We start from the raw sequence: 22,701 nt of genomic DNA, 5'->3' as shown, positions 1-22,701 counted from the left end.
AGCACCCAGTACCACGCACCCTAGCGACCCACTGTGTGGTACTGCATGGTGTGCTAGCCCCTACCCCCATATTTTTTCATTCTATTGTACTTGGCGCTACGTGCTGTAGTGATCCATTCTATATCACTACACATGTGTAATGACAGGGTGACAACTGCCGGCCTGTAGGGGTAATTACAGTTATAGCTGCATTACATAATGCCTTATTATGAAGGGGCGTATCTGGGGTAAAGGTTAAGGGCGGAGTTAGTCGAGAAGCTCTGGGAACAAACCCGAAGGTTCGGGAAAAGGCCCCCTTTCCAGAACCTTCGGGTTTGTTCCCAGAGGTGGAGCTTGGCCGCGCCAGGCAGATATGAGCAGTACCGAATCTCTGGTTCGGGGCTGTTAGTGTGTCGTCTGGGTCCTGGTTGTGTCGCTGCCGTCGTCATCTCTTCATCTTCAACCACGTGGCTGTTATTCTGCAAGAGCAGCTCCATCGCCGCCGCTATGCTTTTCAACCAGCCAGCATAGCGCAGGAACGGAGAGGGGCTGCATGTTTGGACAGCCTAGGTGTAGCCACGTTACGAAGTGTACCGCCCTGTGTGCTCTTAATAAATAAGAAGCCTTCTACTAGATGTGTGTCGGAAGTCGCTCACAACATATGTAATGCAAACTCACTACATTTGGTGTCAGAGTGATACATTTTTTTTCTCATCAAAGGAATAGTGAGAAAATAAAAACGATGACGAAGTATCAGAAGAAGTGGAACCCACCTGTGGCGTCTTCCAACGATGATGAGGACGAGATGCTGGACCTCCTTACAACCCCAGGAACCGCACTCCCGGTTACCCAAGTCACGGTGGGAGAACCGGCGGCGCCGGAGACGGCAGCAGCAACCCGAACTTGGATGGCGCGTGGTGTCGGATCAGTTGGAGCTCCTGCGGGCGACACTCGTGCAAATGGTGGAGCTCCTGACGGCGACCACGTTGGTAGGGCTGACTGCACATACCGTACCGGGTGGAGCTGGAGATTGAAGAACGGCCACGAACGTCCGCGAGTGGAGTGGCCGCCATTACGCACGTCTCGAAGACCACGCAGACGAGGCCGCCATTAAGCGCAGTGCGGGAGACGTGCGGCCGGAGGCCGCCATTTCAGAGCACGGGCGTGATTCGCCGGAAGTGACGCCTGTTACTGTCGACACCGCAAGCGGATCGGAACAGACCCACCGACTGCCTGCTGTTACGGAATTTGTAACGGCAGGTGGGGACTGTGGCACTTTCACTTGGCGCTTCAAGGCAGCTTATCGGTCGGTGAACTGGACCGAGGAGGAAGCGCTGAGAGCTCTGCCCACGGTGTTAGACGACGATGCACTCGCTGTTTTCTGAGCCATACCCGCAGGGAAGAAGACAAATGATGCATGCGCCGAGATGGCCGAAGTATACGAACCACCTTCCAACACCCGTAAGAAGTTTTTGCAGCGGAGGCGAGGGGAGGCCGAGACGCCTCTTGCCTACCGCAGCGCGTTTTTGGCGTTGGGAGAAGCGGCGTACCCCGCGGTAGACCCGAAAGTCCTTGATTCTCTGGTGATGGAAAGAATGTTGGGGCTGGCGCGCGAAATGTGGGTCGTCTTGCCGGTCATCGATGTGGATGAACAGACGTCCCGATGGGCCGCCCGATGTTCCTCAGGTCCACGAGAACTTGCGCCGTTGGCCCCAGATGGCGGCCTGGACGGACAACCCCGGCCGAGATGGTGAGCCGCGTGGGTGGGCACCACAATATGTCGTGAATCAGCCGACAGAGGACCTACCAGTGGAGGGTGACATCGCAGCTGTGGTCGCAATGTGGAGTCGCAGACGGGGAGAAGTGCCGCAGCGGTTGTGGGACTGTAGGCCACGCGAGGAGGATCGTCTACGATGGAGGGCCGCACTTACCTGCTTCCGTTGCGGCCAGCTGGGGCACTTCGCGCATGGATGTCTGAGCCCGCGTCAACCTCCGACGACATCTCCGGCACACCCGGCTCCATCGACGGCTGCATCCCAACCCCATCGACGGCTGCATCTCAACCCCAACAGCTTCCGAAATCCTAATCGACGAGGGCCATGATCTGCCTGAATGCGAGGCATCGCTCATTGAGGCGGAAGCCGCGACACCTGCGAAGCCAGGAGTGGGACCACCTTTCTTGGAAGTTCAGGCGGTGCCCACATCTTCTGTCAGCATTGTGAAGATTTCCCCGATGGACGGACCGGCGGCAGGAACTCGGTCCAAATGTTGCTAAATTCGATTAAACCATTTGTTGTGGGCTTATGTGGGGATTAAGGGGGTTGCATTGCGTGATTTACTGAAGGAATGTTTTCTCTCTCTCTCCCGCTCTGTCCTATCGTTGTTCTCGTGCCTCCCTAAATTGTTGCTTGAATTCCCCCCTTTATTGCAGTCTGCTTGGCCTTACTCAGAAACAATTTTTGTTATATTGTTCATGTTCTGGGGGTGCTTTTAATCTATCTTGTGTTTTCAGTATTATTGGTAGCCGGGACGGCAATTTTTTTACCACGGGGGGGGGGGGGTCATGCAATGACAGGGTGACACCTGCCGACCTGTAGGGGTAATTGCGGTTATAGCTGCATTACATAATGCCTTATTATGAAGGGACGTATCTGGGGTAAAGGTTAAGGGCAGAGTCAGTCGAGAAGCTCCGGGAACCAACCCGAAGGTTCTGGAAAGGAGGCATGGCCAGAGGTGGAGCTTGGCTGCGCCAGTGTGGGGTCTGGGTCCTGGTTGCGTCGCTGCCATTGTCATCTCTTCATCTTCGACCACGCGGCTGTTATTCTGCAAGAGCAGCTCTGTCGCCGCCGCTACGCTCGTCAACCAGCCAGCGTAGTGCAAGACGGAGATGGGCTGCGTGTTTGGACAGCTTAGGTGTAGCCGCGTTATGAAGTGTATCACCCTGTGTGCTCTTAATAAATAAGAAGCCTTCTACTAGACGTGTGGCGGAAGTCGCTCACTACATATGTAACGGAAACTATGTTAGAAATGTTCTTAAAGTTGATGATATAGTAGAATGCAATGTAAATGTTATAATAGTTTATTAGATCATTAGAAATACTGTTAATGTTAACAATAACCAAACAACCACAATCATACATAACAAAAGTGCGCCAACAATTGCACATGCAAATAAATCACTCAAATAAAGCAACAATCGCACACAATCACAAATAAGAGACGCACACAACTGCTCAGGCACAACTACACACACAGACATCTTTTCTTGCACGCAGTTGTGTCATCGAGTAAAGTTGGACTTACGAATGATCGGTATCATTTTAGATTGAAAATTCATTTCTTATATTGAAAATTAATTTCTTTAGAACTGCTTTTTGTGTTAAGTTTGTTGTCCTTCTTCCACACCTCCGATTAGCATGGTTGGCTACGTACGGTGCGAAAGAAGTTCAACATACTGTATGTACACATTCGTAATTCGTACATTATTGTGGAAATGTACGCATTCCCTGTGCATAAATACCGTGGGGAATAAATCGTAAATTATAACGTGGTCCTTCGAAATGTTTTGAATTGCATAATCATTCAGTACTTAACCATCCGTGAGATGTACGCTACTGCAACAAGGGGGACCTAGTGTGCTCACATCTGAAGTGTTGGTGGGGGTGCAGGTGCAGCAACGGCTGCAGCACCTGGTGTTGTCGAATGGCATCCTGTGCCAGGTGAGGGTGCGCATGCGAGCCGCCATGGATGCCGGCCTAGGCCAGCAAACCCATGACACTGCTTCCATCAAGATGCTGCCGTCCTTTGTGCGCTCCACGCCTGATGGCACAGGTGAACACACACTCATCGCTGCGGCCACCACCGAGTTGCTGATAATTTTAAGCAATAATTTGGGCCATGAACTCCGCACATTGTTGTCATAGCCTGGCAACCTCCTCTGGCATTCCCTTAATCTTCCTCCAGTGACCATGTTACTGTTTCAGCTTGAGGTAGTGAATGCGTCCCTGGTATAACGTTCAGTGAGTGGTGACCGGATGCTGCCGTGTGCTGCTATTTGGACGTTCACAGAGCAGGCAGAGAACCTGGGAGGGACCAACTTCCGCGTGCTACGGGTGAAGATTGCTGACGAAAGTGGCCAGCAGCAAGTGTTCATGGAGAACGAGGCCTACGTCATTCCCAAGGAGGTCATGGCTGACACCGCTGAGCAGGTTGGTAACTCAAGTGGGGGTCACGAGTGCTGCTGCCAGAGAGTCCGCTAGTTAATGATCACCAAGGACTCCATTCTCCTGGCTGTAGATGACGTTGCATTGCATGCCATCATGACCATTTACCGACACGTTGCGATTGTGTGTGTGCAGCTGTTTGACCTGATCGCCAAATATCTGTCCGACTTCCTGAATAAACACATCAAGAACCAAAAGCTGCCCATTGCCTTCACGTTCTCCTTTCCTTGCAAGCAGACCAGGCTGGATGAGGTACCGTGGGGTTGACGGAGGCGATATGGGGTTGGAGTTGGTATTAAAGACATGTTCGTCGCTACAGAGGCTCACAATACCCACCACAAATGTACATTCCCTGATACTGCAAGGCAGAAAAATTGTTTAAACCGTGATGTCATGTTCTTGGCAGAGCACACTGCTGACTTGGACGAAAGGGTTGAAGACGAGTGGTGTGGAGGGTCGTGACATTGTTCAGTTGCTGCGGGAGGCCATCAAGCGTCGTGGGGTGGGTGCAGCCTGGCGACAGGAAGCATGAATGCCATGCAGGTGTAACATGTTCTGTTCTGCCATGTAGTGTCATGAATTGATGTACGATGATGTGTGACTATATCCTTACAGGACTTTGACATAGACGTAGTGGCCGTGGTGAATGATACTGTGGGCACCATGATGACATGTGGCCTACGATGACCAATGTTGTGAATTCGGCCTCATTGTCAGCAAGTCTCACACACACTTGTCAACACGACTCTGGCGGAAGTTACCACCACACTCCGCGCACCGTGCTTGTGTAATATCTCAATTACGGCGGGAGACGAGTTGACGGGGCAGCACTTATTTATTAACACTGATGCAACAGTAACAGGTACAGCCGAGATACAGCCTACGCTACGCGTGCCTAACTCGGCTACGCTCTCAGGCCCTCCGGCTACGTGCTTCCCAAGGGGAGCTATCGGACCCGCCCTTGCCAGGGCACGGGTCTCGACCTCTGGGTTACACAGCCCGGCCCTTACAAGGACGTCGGGCCGTGAATCCCAAGGTCTCGCCTCTGAGCCGCACAGAGTCCCGGCCCTTACAAGGGCAGCGGGGCTAGGGGTCTCAGGGCCCTATCTCTTCCTCCGTCTTCTGTCTTCACTGGTTGACGACTCCCCGAGCGCTGCTGCGCATCGCCTTACATAGCCCTCCGCGCCAGGGGGCGGGGGCCTATGCGGACCGCGATGTGGACACCTGCCTGCGGACCGTGATGTAGCCACCCACTACACGCTGTCTCACGATCCTCCCCGCCAGCGCGTACCACCTCTACACTTGCATTGTCCACATCTCTGACCTCAACTGAGGTCCCAAGGTTTAGATCAACGTCCCACAACTCGCTATGGGATTGAGCGGAAGCTCTCAAAGTCCTCTCTTTCAATCCTGAGGCTCAGGTCAGCGGAACCTGGAACTCCACAGTAGATCCTTTGGGCTACAGCTCACCAATGGTCTGTAAGAGAATTAGAACATTGCACGGCCTGCACGGCTATCTCCTACATTAATTGACAACCTAGAATAGCCCAACGTAGTCACCAATCTTAAACCATGGACCACGTAGTAACTCTACTACCCGCTGCGATAATTTACTGGCAGCGTTTTAGATATTCACCAGGCTGCTCCTAAAGCCGTTCACTGGCTCACTCGCCAACCCCAACATCAGCAAATAAATGCTGATCAACTCCCTACTGTATAAAATACAGGTAGTGACGTGCGGGCATGTATGTCTGTGTGCGCTGCGCGACTGCTGTAGGCACGGGCACCAACGTGTGCTACATGGAGGAGCTGAGCAACGTGGAGCTGGTGGAAGGCGACGAGGGCCACATGTGCATCAACACAGAGTGGGGCGCCTTCGAGGACGATGGGGTGCTCGATGACGTGCTCACCGAGTTTGATCGCAAGCTCGATCACGACTCTCTCAACCCCGGCAAGCAGCTGTATGTCACCCTCATGGTACCGGCACTGGCTGGGTTGCATTATGACACTGTCCGGCGTGTCATGAAACGGCAGTGAGAGTGGAGCATGGTGGTGTGCTGTTGCGTGCTGTTGGTTGAGCAGGTACGAGAAGATGATCAGCGGCATGTACTTGGGTGAGATTGTGCGCTTGGTGTTGGTGAAGCTTACGGAGGAGCAGCTGCTTTTTGGAGGAAAGGTGCCATCTGCGCTTGGTACCAAGGGAAAATTCGAGATGCACTTCGTGTCCGCCATGGAAAAGTGAGACTCCTGCATCACACATTGAATATATCAGATATATGATAATTTTATTGATATTTTAAAAAGTATTTTAATATTTTAGTCTGGTATAAGGATGATTTTAACAGGTGATTTTGCTATGCTGTGGCACACCAGGGAAAATGTAGGGCTTGAGAAGGCAGAGAAGATCCTCAAGGACTTGGGGCTGCAAGTTTCAGTGCAGGACTGTGAAGCCGCCTGTCTGATCTGCTGCCTGGTGTCTACTCGTTCCGCCCACCTGTGTGCCGCCGGCTTGGCTGCCGTGGTGACACGAATTCGGCAAAACTAGGCCAAGGATCGGCTGCAGACGACCGTGGGTGTGGACGGCGCAGTCTACAAGCTGCACCCTCAGTGAGGGCACTGTGATACAATGCACGCCCACAACCAACGATGCTGCAGGAGATTTGACATTTGCTTGTTTTCGTTCAACAGAGCTGGATATTCTTAGTCGTTATATTCTTCTTCTTAGGTTTTTTCGGTAAAGTCACGTCGGTAAAATGTTTTAATTAATAAATAAAAATAAAAATAAAATAAAAATCACGACGTTTCGGAGGCAACACAAGCTTCCGTCTTCAGGTGGAACCGTCACAGCACGATAGCTGTATCAAGTGAGAGAAATTCCAAGAAAACAGTCTTTGTATCAGTGGCGGCTCCTGCAAAATCTCTCAGGGGGGGCAAATGTCTGGATGATTGATAAGGATAAGGTCCACCCATGCAATGGATAAATTAACAGCTTAAGTAAGTAAAGGCAACTTCACTTCTTTAATATTAATGAAAAATAAAGTGACTCTTACAATACATCTTGTTTGTTTCTATACTCACTATTAAAACAAACCACTCAAGTTTCTTTTATTAAAGATTCCACTAGGTGGCGACAAATTATATTGTTGGATGAAACGTGCTTACGTATGATGACGTAAGCACGTATGATGACGCAAGCACGTTATGGCGAGCCCTCCCGGAAGCCATAGAGAATGCATTGCAGCGCCCCCGTTCGAAAAAACATCTTTGAATGTAAGTCTATGGGACCACTCGGGGCGATTCTCAGCTGGAGGGAAATCGCCCAAAAAGAGGCGGTACTCCACAGAACGTAGCATGACGCTGATTGGACTATATCCAGAGGCACAGTGACGGCTAGCGTGACTCTGTGGTTGAATGACATTGGTGGTGCGTCGCCCAATCGCCCTAATGAAGAAACCGCCCCTGCTTTGTATATATACTGGTTGAGGGTGAGAGGAGCCAAGGTAGGCCCTGAATATTATATTTGTGAGGCTCGGTGCGGCTGAAGCACGCTGTTAGGAATGAGCCTTTGTTGTGTAAACTAGGTCCGGCTGATGTAAAGGTGCGTGTAAAAGGGACTGAGCCTTTTTGTTATGTAGAGGTGATGCGGCTGAAATCGCTGCCAGAAAATGAGTCTTTGTTGTGTAGAATGGTTGACTGAGTCTATTGTTATGTAGATGTGGTGCGGCTGAAATCGCTGCCAGGAAATGAGTCTTTGTTGTGTAGAATGGTTGACTGAGCCTATTGTTATGTAGATGTGGTGCGGCTGAAATCGCTGCCAGGAAATGAGTCTTTGTTGTGTAGAATGGTTGACTGAGCCTATTGTTATGTAGATGTGGTGCGGCTGAAATCGCTGCCAGAAAATGAGTCTTTGTTGTGTAGAATGGTTGACTGAACCTATTGTTATGTAGATGTGGTGCGGCTGAAATCGCTGCCAGGAAATGAGTCTTTGTTGTGTAGAATGGTTGACTGAGCCTATTGTTATGTAGAGGTGGTGCGGCTGAAATCGCTGCCAGGAATGCTCCAAATATGTGTAGTTAAATCTTTTTTTTTTTGCATGGTTAATAACATCTTTCCAATGATTACTAAGTTTGTACCCATCATCACGGTTGAAATTATGTATGTGTTTGTATATTTGGATGGCCTCGTGTACTTCATTGCTATCACGTTAAGCCAGCCCATGCTGTCTCTCTCCTGTCATGATTATAAGGGAAAAAAATGCAGGCTAAACATTTTTGGGAAGATTGATGTTAAGTTGTGTTCTTGTCCCCTTCTGCATCACATGGCTGGTTGAGATGACTGGACTTCATGAAGCAAGAACATGAGTGGATCATGTTCAATGAGCTCTTCCTGGGAGCCTTTATGTCTCTGCAACAATGACCAGAGACATGGCATAAACCCACGCACCCCAAAACGCCACACAGCTCAATCGGTCTTCAGCCTGTCCAGCACTTATTTGGGGCCCGGGAACATATTTCTTACTGCTGTCTGGATGTGGCCTAATGTGCACGTATGTCTTCAGGTCCAATCTCTTGAGTCACTAATGCATCATTCTTAAACCAGTCTATAGCAACTATATGACGAACAATATGTTTCACTACACTTGGCAATATCACCCCAACACTCAGCAATACAAAACTCACGACACCTCTGGATTGCAACAGTCTGCTGAGTGCCCTAACAGTCTTGGAACTGAAGCCTTCATTGAACTCCCCGTGCTGCATGTGCCGGCTGTAGGTACAGTCACAGGCTCCAGGATGCCTTGCGGCGCCTCGCTCCTGAATGTGAGGTTCGCTTCATCTTGTCCGAAGATGGCAGTGGGAAGGGTGCCGCTATGGTGACAGCCGTGGCATACCGGCTCGCTCACCAGCGCCGTCAGATTGATGAGAAGCTCGCACTACTCAAGCTGGACCACAAGGTGCTGAAGGATGTGAAGCGACATCTGCGCGAGATTGAGCGTGGACTCAAATGTGAGAGCCACAAAGAAGCCTCTGTAAAGATGCTTCCCTCCTATGTGCGCACCATCCCCAATGGCAATGGTGAGTGGTGTACGGAGATGGTGGTGGCACGTGCTTTTATGGTTTTTATTTAGTGAACTTTCAAACACATTCTCCATCATCTTATACTTGGCACATAATGGCCCACGTTTCATAGCTGTTCAGCACTGCAGGATAGAGGCATTTTTTATTTTGCTGACACCTCAGCATAAAGCTTGTCTACAGTAATGAGCCTGTGCCAATAACCCTGCATGCCATCCTATCACACTGGCAGAGAAGGGAGAGCTCCTGACGCTGGAGCTCGAGGGTGAGAACTTCATCGTGATGCTGGTGAAGCTACTAGGGAGTGGCCGGCGCGAGGCTTTCATATTCAAAAAGTTTTTCCGTGTTTTCCCGCATATAGCCCGCATACGCATATAGCCCGCAGACGCATATAACCCGCAAACGCATATAACCCGAAAAAATAGCGTTTTGTGTGAAACAAATTTCAGATAGCCCACACCTCCATATACCCCGCATGCATTAATATATTTTACGTCGTTACCGCAGCTTAATTCCATTATATTAATACGAAGTTTATATTTGTAATACATTCCACTATCAATTGTTAACATTAAAATCATAACCTGCACAAAGAAATGAAACTATCCGGAAACGAGTGAACTTAAAACGGTAAATAAGTAACAAAATTAAATATTCAATAAATAAGTAACATAACTGGTACAATTGTGAGGGTCGCTAGCCCCCGCGATCCCTCCCTCGGTACCCCTAACGGCCGGGTTAACCTCATTACTCGCCCCCTCGCTGCTAGGCGAACCGCTGCTGCGTTCTTCACCCATGGGGTGAGAGCCGTCGCTCCAGGATTCCCCTCCCCCGCGGGTCCGCGTAGTAGGCATGTTTAATTACGCACGCGCACACCCACACACAGCTCTGCGCGGCACTCACTCAACCCTCGCCGCTCACGTTATGATCGCGCACCGGGGGTACGCTGATTACGCACGCCGCGAGCTTACGCATACACAGTACCACACGCGTTCACACTTATAACACGAGATCACACGAGGCCACGATCAGCTATTAATGATTTATTGTCTGCTACGTGGGACTGGTTGTTGAGTCAGTATGAATCGACGAGGCTGCCTACTCTACTAACCCGGAACCTATTCCCTATTTATCGTTCACGAAACACTTTTACCTCCTTACTCACGGTTTGAGGCACTCGACGTTCCGTGGGTTTTCCTCGCTGCTCGCCTCGACACGTCGCACGGACGTCCGGAGGGCAGAGCTGGGGCCGTCCTGGACGTTGGCTTCTCGGAGCAAGAGAGCGATTTTCCCTTTTTGCCCCACTATTTATCCTCCCTACATCAAAGGGAGGCTGCGCTGAACAATGGGCTCGTGCACCTCGAGCCCGCGCACGGCGGTTCCGGCGCTTTTGATATGCTAATCAGTGAGCGGCGTTGGCGGCGTACATCCTAATTACTCCCTTACCCTTCCTAACAATGGGGCCTGTGCGCTCAAGCATAATGTTCCCAACCCTCCATGACTATGCGCAAGAGTCCATGCGGTCCCGCTATTCATGCTGTCCCCTCCCTCCTCCGCCTGTCTCGTCGACCCGTGGGGGTGTGTGTGGGGGGAAAATGCGCCTCCACCGCGGTGGCCGAATGCCCCATGCCGCGACCCCACCATATTAAGGCTGGTCGCAGCGCCGCGGCGCCACGTAGCACGGGGGAGGTCGTCCAATTCCCTGATCGCCGGAAACCGTGAAAGTTTAATCCCGATAAGGGCTTCTCGGATAAAAACCGGTCGGCCAGGTGACCTCCCCACGAGCTCTATGGGGGGGGGGGGAATGCGTGCGGGTGTGTTCGTGCGAGGTGAGGTGAGGGGGACGCGGGGTCGGCTCCGTCGCTTGGTGGTGGCGAGGTCTTAGATGGGGCGCCTGCTGAACGGCTTCGTGGCGGCGGCATGACATAGCCCCCCGAGGTGCTGGTCCCCGTCCCGGGTTGACTGGAGCACCTTGCTTGAGCCGCGCCCACGAGGAAACGCTGCGGGATCCGGGGGGTCCGTCCGGCCCTCGTGGCTGGTCTCGGGGTGGGTGGCTCCGTCCTCTGCAGCTCCTGCGGCGGCCTCCTCCTCCACTCCAGCGGCTCTCCCTGTACCTCGGTACCTGCGGGCTGGGGTACAAACTCAGAAGCGGAGGGGTTTAGGGGCCGTCGTCCGCGCCGTCCCCTGGCGGGGTCGGGGCGTCTCGGGGGCCCGGCGGGGCCCATGTAGGGTGCGAGGCCCCCCAACACGAGGGGTGCGGGTACTCCGGGATTACGGGGCCTTCGAGTGACGGGGTTCTCTCTCGCCGGGGCCGCTTTCCACGGTTTTAAGCGGCGGACGTTGACCACCGTCTCTCGATCCCTCTCCCCGCCATAAATTAGTACCGTCCAGGGGGAGATCTGTCGCACCACGGTCCAGGGTCCCCGCCAGTAGGTCGTCAGTTTCCCCACCTGCCCGGCCCCGACGCGAGGGGTGTGTAGCCACACCTTAGCGCCTGTCAGGAATAAGGGGGGTTCCATGCGGGGTCGGGTGCCCTGTTCCTGCCGCCGATGCGCGGCTTCCCCTTGCGGGTATGCTCGACCTCGGGCTTCTCGCAGGGTCTCCAACAGGTGTTCCACGGGGCGGCTTCCTTCCTCCGGCTGGGGGGAAGGGACGCCGAATAGCAGATCTGCGGGTAAACGAGACTCACGGCCGAACATCATTAAAAACGGGGTTTGTCCCGTCGACGTGTGTACGGTGGTGGCGTAGGCGAAAAGGGCGTAGGGGAGGTGTTCGTCCCAATCCCGTTGATTTGCGGCCGCCATACGTTTGAGTTTCCCCGCTAGGGTCTGATTCATGCGCTCCACCATACCGTTCGCTTGGGGGTGGTACGCTGTGGTTCGGTCCTTCTGGATTCCGAACTCTCGGCACAGTGCCTGGAACAACTCGGCCTCGAACTCGCTACCCTGGTCGGTGAGGACTCGTTCTGGGATCCCGTGCTTAAGTACGTAGTGTTCCACGAATGCCCGGGCCACCACCAAGGCCGTTTTATCAGGGATGGCCACTGCCACGGGGTAGCGGGTGAAATACTCTACTGCGACTAGGATATATCGGTTGCCTCGATGGGATCGCGGGAATGGCCCCTGTAGGTCAATCCCGACCAGCTGATTCGTGCGGCTGACGCGGAACGGCCTTAGGGGTACCTGGTATCGTGCCGGTTTCGGCCCGCACTGCTGACAGGCGCGGCAGCCCTGTACCCAGGCCGCCACGTCTTGTGCCAATTTGGGCCAGAGATACTGGCGACGCAGGGTCTCTCGAGTGCGTCGTTCCCCATCGTGGCCCCCGAGTGGGTGGTCATGCACCAGCCGAAGCAGCTGGGGTCGCACCTGGGCAGGAACACAGATGCACCCCGGCTGGCCGGCCTCGGTTAACTCCCGTACCACTCCGTTCTGCACACACAACCGGGCATACAAACCGCTCCAGGGTCCTGGCAGGGCGCTCTCTCCCTCCCCCAGTACGCAGTTGCCCCACATCGGACTCTAATTGGGACACCCTCCCGGCTAGTCCCCCTACTGTCGAGCGTAGTTCACCCATCTCAGACTGGAGGGTCTTCACATTTTTATTTGCTTCCTCGCGTACTTGGTGTACCTGGCTAGCAATATCTCCCATGCCGGTCTGTAACCCAGCTACCCACCCCGGAGTTGTTTCGCTGGGTCTCTGGGGCTCCCTTGCCCGTCCCCTTACTGCAATGGCGAGCTCTTCCTCCTCGTCGGAGAGTAGGCTCGCTACGGCGCACTCTCGTCCCCTCCCTCGAGGCTGCGCGCGCTCACCCGAGAGTTTCTCGCATTTGCGCGCGCGCTCGACGAGGGTGTTAAAGGAGAGTCGTGCACCGTCTACATTTGGCTGCCACCACGGGGTGCGTGCCAAATATCGTTGGATTTTACCGGCGGCGAGGCCCTCAATTATTTTGGCCTCGTACTCTGGGTACGCGAGCTGGGTCAACATGCGTACATCCTCGGCGTAATCTCGCAGATCCTCGCCGGGTTGACGACGGCGTGCCTCTAAGGCCGCCTGCGCATCCTCCTCGTCATAGGCGCCGAAGCGCCGTTCGAGTTCGCACATTAATTTTTCCCACTGATTTTGTGCGCTTGCGGGCAAAGCTTCCACAAAGTCAGCTGCCCGCCCATCTAAATGTAACTCTAACTGCTGCAACGCCTCCTCATCTGACCACCCATTAACTTTTTTAGCCCCTCTGATGCTGCGGGCAAACGATTTCCATGATGGAATTCCTTTGCCCGTAAATGTGCATTTGATTTTAATCTGGGTTGGGGGGCCTCTTTCGCTTGGGGGTGCGGGGGATCGTCCCGTTTCTGACACCAATATGTGAGGGTCGCTAGCCCCCGCGATCCCTCCCTCGGTACCCCTAACGGCCGGGTTAACCTCATTACTCGCCCCCTCGCTGCTAGGCGAACCGCTGCTGCGTTCTTCACCCATGGGGTGAGAGCCGTCGCTCCAGGATTCCCCTCCCCCGCGGGTCCGCGTAGTAGGCATGTTTAATTACGCACGCGCACACCCACACACAGCTCTGCGCGGCACTCACTCAACCCTCGCCGCTCACGTTATGATCGCGCACCGGGGGTACGCTGATTACGCACGCCGCGAGCTTACGCATACACAGTACCACACGCGTTCACACTTATAACACGAGATCACACGAGGCCACGATCAGCTATTAATGATTTATTGTCTGCTACGTGGGACTGGTTGTTGAGTCAGTATGAATCGACGAGGCTGCCTACTCTACTAACCCGGAACCTATTCCCTATTTATCGTTCACGAAACACTTTTACCTCCTTACTCACGGTTTGAGGCACTCGACGTTCCGTGGGTTTTCCTCGCTGCTCGCCTCGACACGTCGCACGGACGTCCGGAGGGCAGAGCTGGGGCCGTCCTGGACGTTGGCTTCTCGGAGCAAGAGAGCGATTTTCCCTTTTTGCCCCACTATTTATCCTCCCTACATCAAAGGGAGGCTGCGCTGAACAATGGGCTCGTGCACCTCGAGCCCGCGCACGGCGGTTCCGGCGCTTTTGATATGCTAATCAGTGAGCGGCGTTGGCGGCGTACATCCTAATTACTCCCTTACCCTTCCTAACAATGGGGCCTGTGCGCTCAAGCATAATGTTCCCAACCCTCCATGACTATGCGCAAGAGTCCATGCGGTCCCGCTATTCATGCTGTCCCCTCCCTCCTCCGCCTGTCTCGTCGACCCGTGGGGGTGTGTGTGGGGGGAAAATGCGCCTCCACCGCGGTGGCCGAATGCCCCATGCCGCGACCCCACCATATTAAGGCTGGTCGCAGCGCCGCGGCGCCACGTAGCACGGGGGAGGTCGTCCAATTCCCTGATCGCCGGAAACCGTGAAAGTTTAATCCCGATAAGGGCTTCTCGGATAAAAACCGGTCGGCCAGGTGACCTCCCCACGAGCTCTATGGGGGGGGGGGGAATGCGTGCGGGTGTGTTCGTGCGAGGTGAGGTGAGGGGGACGCGGGGTCGGCTCCGTCGCTTGGTGGTGGCGAGGTCTTAGATGGGGCGCCTGCTGAACGGCTTCGTGGCGGCGGCATGACACAATAAGTGTACAGTTTAAGCACTGGTAGATTGCGCACTGCGCAGACAATAGCGGCACTACGGTGACGCCGTTGCCTCGCCCCCAACCCCCACCTCTCTCTCCCCCCAGCTGCCCCACCCCCCAACCCCCACCTCTCTCTCCCCCCAGCTGCCCTACCCCCCAACCCCCACCTCTCTCTCCCCCCAGCTGCCCCACCCCCCAAACCCCACCTCTCTCTCCCCCCAGCTGCCCCACCCCCCAACCCCCACCTCTCTCTCCCCCCAGCTGCCCCACCCCCCAACCCCCACCTCTCTCTCCCCCCGATTCTCCCGTCGCCGGTAAACAGTGCGCGCACTTCAAACAGTGTCGTTTAATTGTACAAACAATTCATTTAAAACGTGATAACATGTGCAATTTTAGTGTGAGTGGTTTATTCAGCAGTGCTTTAGTGAAAGGTAAGTGTTGCATAGTGGATAGTCCTACCATGAAAAAATGTAACTAGTTATGACATGTCACACGTGTAAAATATTTTTGGGATAGCCCGCACCTCCATATACCCCGCAGGGTCTTGTTTTGTTTGTAGAAAGTGGTCTACCCCGCGGGTTATATGCGGGAAAATACGGTACTCTGTGCCCGAGAACATGCAGCGGGGCACTGCTGAGAGGGTCTGGCCGCATTCGCCTGGCTTACATTAACATAAAATCCCGGATTCCGAATTCAAATGTACTTGTTGGAAATGCTGATGAACACAACATAATATCTTGATATAATTATGTGCTGGTGATGTTACTCTGTCTTATATGAATGCACTGGGTCAGTAGCCTGTGACCTTATGTTCATGAAGAAACTCTTGACAACAGAAATTATATTTACTGTTGGGAGACACGCCTCCATGTTTTGGGAAGCAGGGCTTCAGAGTTGACTGAAAAGCCAGCTGTCTGCAGCTCACCTGATAGCTCTTCTAGAAATGCTTTTTAGACCAAATGTTGTTATCATCAGTCCTGATCAATCCACTGTTGGATGAATGCAAGCCGTCGCCACCTTTGACGATCTTGCGATGCAACAATCCATCCAGCACCTGCACGAGATGATTAGGCAATGTAATTACTTGTATATAATTATAAATGTGCGTACAATATTGTGACATGCCGCACCATAATTTCCCCATATCATGGTAAACACCCATGACGTGTTCTAACCGGTGCGAGTCTATATTGCCTGTGGCTCTGACGCTGACATGTACGCTTCACTCTCCAGCTGTTCGACCACTTGGCAGAGTGTGCGGGAGAGCTGCTGCGGGAGAGTGGCCGGAGTGGCCGATCCATCCACGTGGGGCTCATTCTCCTGCTGGCAAGGCTCACTTGGGGAGGTAACATTGACCTGCAGTAGCGCGTTGGCTGCGTCTTGTCGAGGTTCATAGTATTAACCCAGTAGGCTACCCTGGTAATTATTGCCAGTTAGCCCTCGGCAAGGTAAGGTAAAAGTTAAACTGTAAAATAAATAAGACAAACTTTACCTTACCTTTTACCTTACCACAATACAATCGCTCTACCCTACCTTTTACCCTTTAGCAGGTAAGGTAAAAGGTAAAAAACAACGAGCCTACCTTTACCTTACCTTTTACCCTTATCCCATACAAATTACCCGATTACAGGGTAATTACTGGGGTACAACACATGGAAAAGATTTATAACGATAAATGCTAGGTAGAGCGCTTTATTCATATAGAATACTCTCGAATCGGGCGTTTAGGCTGTCGACGACACCGTCCTCCATAACCTCCTCGTCCCAGTCGTCTTGGTCGATGGCGATCTCATCAACAACCTGATCAAGTTCGTCATTGCCATCGGCCTCGGACGAACGACAGGAAATAAGATCCTGCGCCGCCCCGGCCCAGTTAGACGGAACCTTCAGGCAGCCGGCTGTGATCCATGAGCGCAAGCACATGGACTTGATGAAGAGCGTCGTTGGCAGTGACTGGCTCCGTTATTCGCGCGTTCACAGGGAGCTGACGTCACCGGCACTCCCAAGTAGTCGCAGGCCATCTTGTAGTGGGCAGGGAGCAGCTCTTTGCGGAGAGACCACCACTGCATTACGTCAATGAAGGCGCTGGCGGTCGTGACGCCCATGCTCAGAAAACGATCGACTTCATCGCCGTCGTCAATGGAGTTGCCGACGTTGCTAAACAGCGACTGCCGTCAGCGAGATCATGAGCACGTCCGAGTAGCGATGCTGCAGGACAGAGCGGATTGTGGCCTTCAGTATAGCCAGCTCGTCTTAGTCTGTCGTTTTCGGCAGCTGTGGATTCAAGTAGGATGCCACAATGGCGGGTTCCTGAACCAGTAGGTGGCGGTACCGCACCAGCTCGGCCTTCATCCCCGTCGCGGTCAAGGACTCATCGATCGCTCTAAGGGCGGCTTCACCGTGATCGCAATGTCACCGGCACGAGATCCAATGTCGACTTATGTTCCGCCGACAACGAGGTCATGACCTGGCGCGGCATTCGCAGGAATGCTGTCACGCCCTCGATGTTTGCCCACTGCATCCTGGAAGCGCGCCATGATAATGTCCAATGGGACATGCTTCTTGATGGCGTCGTCGCCCATGTCAAACGTCGAATGCCACCTGGTTAGCGAGTCCTGGTGCGTTGGCTCCTTGCTGACGAGCTTGGTGATCTCAGCCTCGCGGTGGTACGACTGCCGGACGACCTTGCTGCACCTGATATTGACGAGCACCTTGCTCAGTTCGGCATTTGTTGACTTGATCAGTTTTAGAACTTGGACGACACCGATCTGGACGGAATGATCCGCACATCGAATATGGTGGCAAGCCCGCAACTGCTCATATCCGGCGTCCACGTTGACCAGGGCGAACAACGTCTTGACAGCACTGTTCGCATCGGAGCCATTGTCGCTGGTGACAGTGAGCAGCTTGGTCGAGATATTGTGCCCGAGGCTTTGGAGGTGCTCAAACAGAGCGGCCCCAATGCGCTTGCCAACACCCCTTCCGGACTGCACATCGAGGATTGTCAGCAGCATGGATTTTGACGCACCAGATTTGGTGTCGATCCAGTGCACCGTGACCATCCAAAATCCCTTCAGGTTGCGCTTTGACCACCCGTCGATGGTGAGCGAGATGGCGACGTCCAGGTTGGAGAAGAACGCCCCGACGATGGGCAGCATGATGGCGTGATGCTCGACAATCCTGCGAATGATGGTGCGGTCGACGGGCCCTCGTATCCCTGCATCAATGTGTGGACCAAGGTCTTGAACTTGTCGCTGCCGGCGGCTCGCAAAGAGATTGCACCTTGGATAACAAAATCCACCACCGCGTTCTCAAACTTTACCAGGAGGCGATCCGGGATTGCTGGCCAGCTCAGCGTTTGCTGTATTAGGCAGCTTGCCGACGCCGACGTCCCGACCTCGCTGCCTGGGGCGAGCACGTTGTGTTTCTTGAGGTGGGCTTTCCACCCCGACGCGTTCGTGTGGGTGGAAAACTACTTGCGGCAGTGCACGCACTGCCGCTTCCCTTGCTGTGCATGGGGATCACCCTCCATCCAATCGTGTGTGTGTGCTCCCACGGGAACGCATGCCGCTGCCTCTTTCGATTGCTGGTCGCAGCAACCCCAAAAATGCCGTTGCTGGCATCCTCGACCTCGTCCTCTAGTACCTCTACCTCAAGAACGTGGACCGTCTCCATCTGGTCCGACATCAATTTAAAATGGAGGCCACGGACTGTGTCACGGAACTTTTAGCGGTAAACAAGGTACTGTATTTACCGGGTAATTATTCGCGCTACCTTTACCCTACCGGGTAATTCTTCTGAGCTACCTTTACCCTACCCTTTACCTTACCCCTTGGCATGTCGAAACCTTTACCCTTTACCTTTACCCCTTTACCCGGTAAAAAGGTAATTTACCTTACCTTGCCGAGGCCTACTGCTAGTATATTACACGTAGAATAACGCCATGTGCGTTACAGCAAACGTTAAAGATGAACATTGCTCTATTGGGATCACACATCACATTCATTACCCTCTACTGTCAGACAAATACCTGATTGTAGGCCCGGTGCTATATCACCATGTGCCACTGGGACAGATGCCACTGGGGGTGCCCTTTCAAACGTTTGAGATGAGATGTAGGTCGTTTATCACGTATCACCGGAATACACCATCAAGCCATATCATGCTATTTGACACACTACCACACCACACAATAATGCACGACCCCACCACACGGTACCATGCTGGGCCATGATGCTGTTGATTCTGTGCGGACAGGGTAAGCTGATGAAATGGACCAAGATGTTTGGCGCATCGGGGTGTGAGGGAATGGATGTGGTGACATTGCTTAAGGAGGCCATTGCTCGGCGCAATGTGAGCACCCTGCACACACCCTGCACATATCCGGCACACACTACACTTGCCCTGCATATGCTCCACATACATCGTGCACACATCCTCCATGCAACCTGCACACAATGTTCACTCACCTTGCACACGCCCTACACATGCTCTGCGTGCACTGTAGACACGCTGTGCCTGCCCCGAATGCAATGGGGTTGCTGTGGGTTGTTTTAGGAGTTTGAGGAGAAGTCGGTGACGCTCACAAACGACACGGTGGCGACCATGATGTCAGTGGCCTACACAAGCCTGCACTGCCAGGCAGCCCTCATAGTCGGTGCGTGGAGCCCCACGTGTGTGACTTGCACTTGCACCCACTCTCCAGCCATCTGCAGGTACAGCCCTCGGAGTTTGTCCCACAACACCAGACGCTCAGCTGTTCTATTGCATCTTCTTCCCCATATTTTGGGTACGAATGGCATGAGTTTCTGGCTCAGGCCACCAATACGTGCACTCAAGGCCGTAGCCATGGAGTCAACATTGGGGGGAACCAAATCTTCCAGGGTGTCTGGGGGTCCCAACCCAGAAAAATATCTAAATTTGAAAACTAATTTCCTGCATGAAATATATTTTTAAAAAATCACTAACACATGGGATGGACTTTTTATTTATTTTTGACAATAATGTCTAATAGTGTATTGTATTACATTGCTCTGTTTTTACTTTTTAACATTTCTTGATTCATTGATGTAATGGCAGAGATTAGGGATTAATAAAGTACAACTATAACCACAATCAAATCTATGCGTTGATTTATATGAAGACAAGTCCAGATATTGTGGCCAAGGTTTAGAAAATTGTTGTTTTTATTTACATAGCATAGCAATTCATACTCTTAGTTTTTTTCTTTTTTTGGGTAAAGTCACGGAGGTAAAAATAAATAATAAAAGTAAAAATAATAGAAATAATAATAGAAATAAAATTATAAATCACGACGTTTCGGAGGCAACACAAGTCTCCGTCATCAGGTGCGACCATCACAGCTAGATTTACTGTATCAAGTGTGGCAAAATTCCAACAGACAAGCTCTTAAATACAAGTTAAGGGGGGAGGGGCTTATCTGAATGTGGTAGCCAATGAATGGGACGTGTTGGGGGGGTGGGCGGAACTAAACGAGAACAATAGGCACAACATGTTTTTTACACGGTGTTGGTTGACAATCAAAATACAAAAAGGAGAGTACTGTTAAACGCTGGGGATGTCAACACTTGGTAAAGTAGAATAGTACCTGTCAAATAAGATGGTCCAAATATGTTTAGTTAAATCTTTTTTACATGGCTAATAACATCTTTCCAATGATTACTCAGTTTGTACCCATCATCACGGTTGAAGTTATGTCTGTGTTTGTATATCTGGATGGCTTCGTGTACAAACCTTTGATGGTAGCCAGAAGGTTTGCAGAGCACCTTGGTCTCGGAAAAGACAATATCATGAGAGCCCACAGCGTTGTAGCAATGATCGGCAACGGCGGAAGACTCAATTTTGCCGTGTTTCAGATCTGACTTGTGCTCGCGGACATGATCAGAGACATGACGTTTCGTTTCCCCAATGTAACAATCACCACAGCTGCAACTCAGTTTATAGACTCCAGGGTATTGCAAGTCAGGAATTACATCCTTCACAGATGGAATTAAATCACGGATTTTATGTACTGTACTGAATCGGACTTGGATCTTATGTTTGTTTAGGATTTTGGAGATTTTTTTTGGTCACGCCTGCTATGTATGGCAACGTGATAGTTTTGATTGGAGTTTCAAGTGGCTGTTTCTGTATGGTGGGAGAAACAGCTTGGCGGATGGTGCAGTCAGAGTATCCGTTCATCCTTAGGGCCCGATGTACATGTCTTAATTCACTGGCCAGGTGGTGTTGGTCAGAAATGCCATGAGCTCTGTGGTATAGTGTTTTGATGAGAGAATTATTTTGAGACGGGTGGTGGTGGGACTCAGGTTTCAAGTAGGAATCTGTGTGGGTGGCTTTCCTGTAGACAGAATGTCCCAAGGATCCATCAGGTCTCCTCTCAAACAGGATATCTAAGAATGGTAGTTTGCTATCTTTCTCCACTTCCATGGTGAATCTTCCATGGTGAAAAACAAACAAACCTAAGAGTATGAATCCTTGCAGTCACGAAAGCTTCAAATCTAGCATAGCAATTATTTATTTTTCTTCTTGGTTCTTTCGGTAAAGTCACGTAGAATGAAATAATAAAATAATTCTACGTGACTTTACCGAAAGAACCAAGAAGATGAATTCCTGCAGTCACGAAAGCTTTAAATGGAAATTCAATTATTTATTTTTATAGCAATATATTGGAGGGGACATTTTGAGCATATTTGAATATTTGGGGGGATGTGTCCCCCCAATATATATTATAATTACGGCCTTGCGTGCACTTAGACCATACCACAGGTACGGGTTGCAATGTGTGCTACATGGAGCAGCTGGTTAAAGTGGAGCTGGTGAAGGGGGAGGGAGGCATAGGCATCCCCGGGGAGGGGGAGGAAGGCCCCCGCATGTGTGTGATTGTGGAGCTGGGAGCTTTTGGGGACAACGGTTCCCTCGAGCACCTGATGACAGCCTTTGACAGAAACACGGATAAGTCTTCCCTCAAACCTGGCAAGCAGAGGTACCAAGTTTGCACAATATATCTATGTTTTATTTTACCAGGTAAGCCCTGCTGAGCTATATAGCTCTATTTCAGAAGCAACCTGGCTACAAATGATAGCTCAACGAAGTGGCTTATCATGTGGATATTTATAGTAGCCATATGCTCTAAACGCACGTTTCTAAATGTTGAGGGAAACCCGGAGAAAAGCCCGGATAAAATCCACGCGACCACGGGGAGAACATGCAGACTCCAAATGTACAGGCGTCAGGGTCTGGATCGAACCCACGGCCAGGCGAGGCAGTTAACATCTCGCCACTGTGGCACCCTATCACCTTATCCTCATCACTGTCCTCTATAATTTTAGAATGAAATGAAAAGAAGGATTGGGAGTAATCATGTTTCCTTGTCTACCTGAGGTTTGAGCAGATAATAAGCGGGATGTACCTGGGTGAGATTGTGCGGAACATCCTCATCGACCTGACCGAGCTGGGCCTCCTGTTCCGTGGGGTCGTGTCCGAGAGGCTGCGCACACCCGGCATCTTTGAGACGCGCTTCCTGTCCTACATTGAGAGGTAACATCCTCCTCCTCTCGTGGACAGTCTTTAGGAATGACTAATTCACAGGTGACTGGCTTCAAGTTGATTTTAAATGCAATGGCTGTGTGTTGACATACAAAAACCTTTTTGTGTCACATCAACGACCATTCGGTAGACAGAGAAACAGTGCTATTGGTGTGGTGTGTGGTATGGTTGACGTAATGGATTGGTGTGGTTGACATAGTTGATGCACTGGGTGATGTGGCTAATGCAGTGGATGGTATGGTTAATGTTCCA

General features: G+C 51.9%; 1 pseudogene across 1 annotated transcript in view; it reads left to right on the top strand.

Annotated features, from left to right (window-relative positions):
• The window catches only part of LOC144721464 (hexokinase-2-like), a 29,327-nt pseudogene that overhangs the window by 5,030 nt on the left and 1,596 nt on the right, over nucleotides 1-22,701 (top strand). Inside the window, exons 2-17 of the transcript XR_013585913.1 lie at nucleotides 3,648-3,810; nucleotides 4,048-4,187; nucleotides 4,338-4,454; nucleotides 4,609-4,704; nucleotides 4,818-4,918; nucleotides 5,980-6,163; nucleotides 6,285-6,440; nucleotides 6,576-6,809; nucleotides 8,976-9,277; nucleotides 9,510-9,615; nucleotides 15,482-15,524; nucleotides 16,117-16,228; nucleotides 19,141-19,236; nucleotides 19,441-19,540; nucleotides 21,670-21,886; nucleotides 22,285-22,440. The product of XR_013585913.1 is annotated as a hexokinase-2-like (transcript). The remainder of the gene's footprint in view (nucleotides 1-3,647; nucleotides 3,811-4,047; nucleotides 4,188-4,337; nucleotides 4,455-4,608; nucleotides 4,705-4,817; nucleotides 4,919-5,979; nucleotides 6,164-6,284; nucleotides 6,441-6,575; nucleotides 6,810-8,975; nucleotides 9,278-9,509; nucleotides 9,616-15,481; nucleotides 15,525-16,116; nucleotides 16,229-19,140; nucleotides 19,237-19,440; nucleotides 19,541-21,669; nucleotides 21,887-22,284; nucleotides 22,441-22,701) is intronic.

This window comes from Lampetra planeri, chromosome 12, assembly GCF_965212315.1.
Source record: "Lampetra planeri chromosome 12, kcLamPlan1.2.h2, whole genome shotgun sequence".
In the NCBI taxonomy this organism is placed as follows: Eukaryota; Metazoa; Chordata; class Hyperoartia; order Petromyzontiformes; family Petromyzontidae; genus Lampetra; species Lampetra planeri.
Note: the sequence above shows the minus strand (reverse complement) of the source record. Positions and strands in the feature narration are given on the sequence as shown.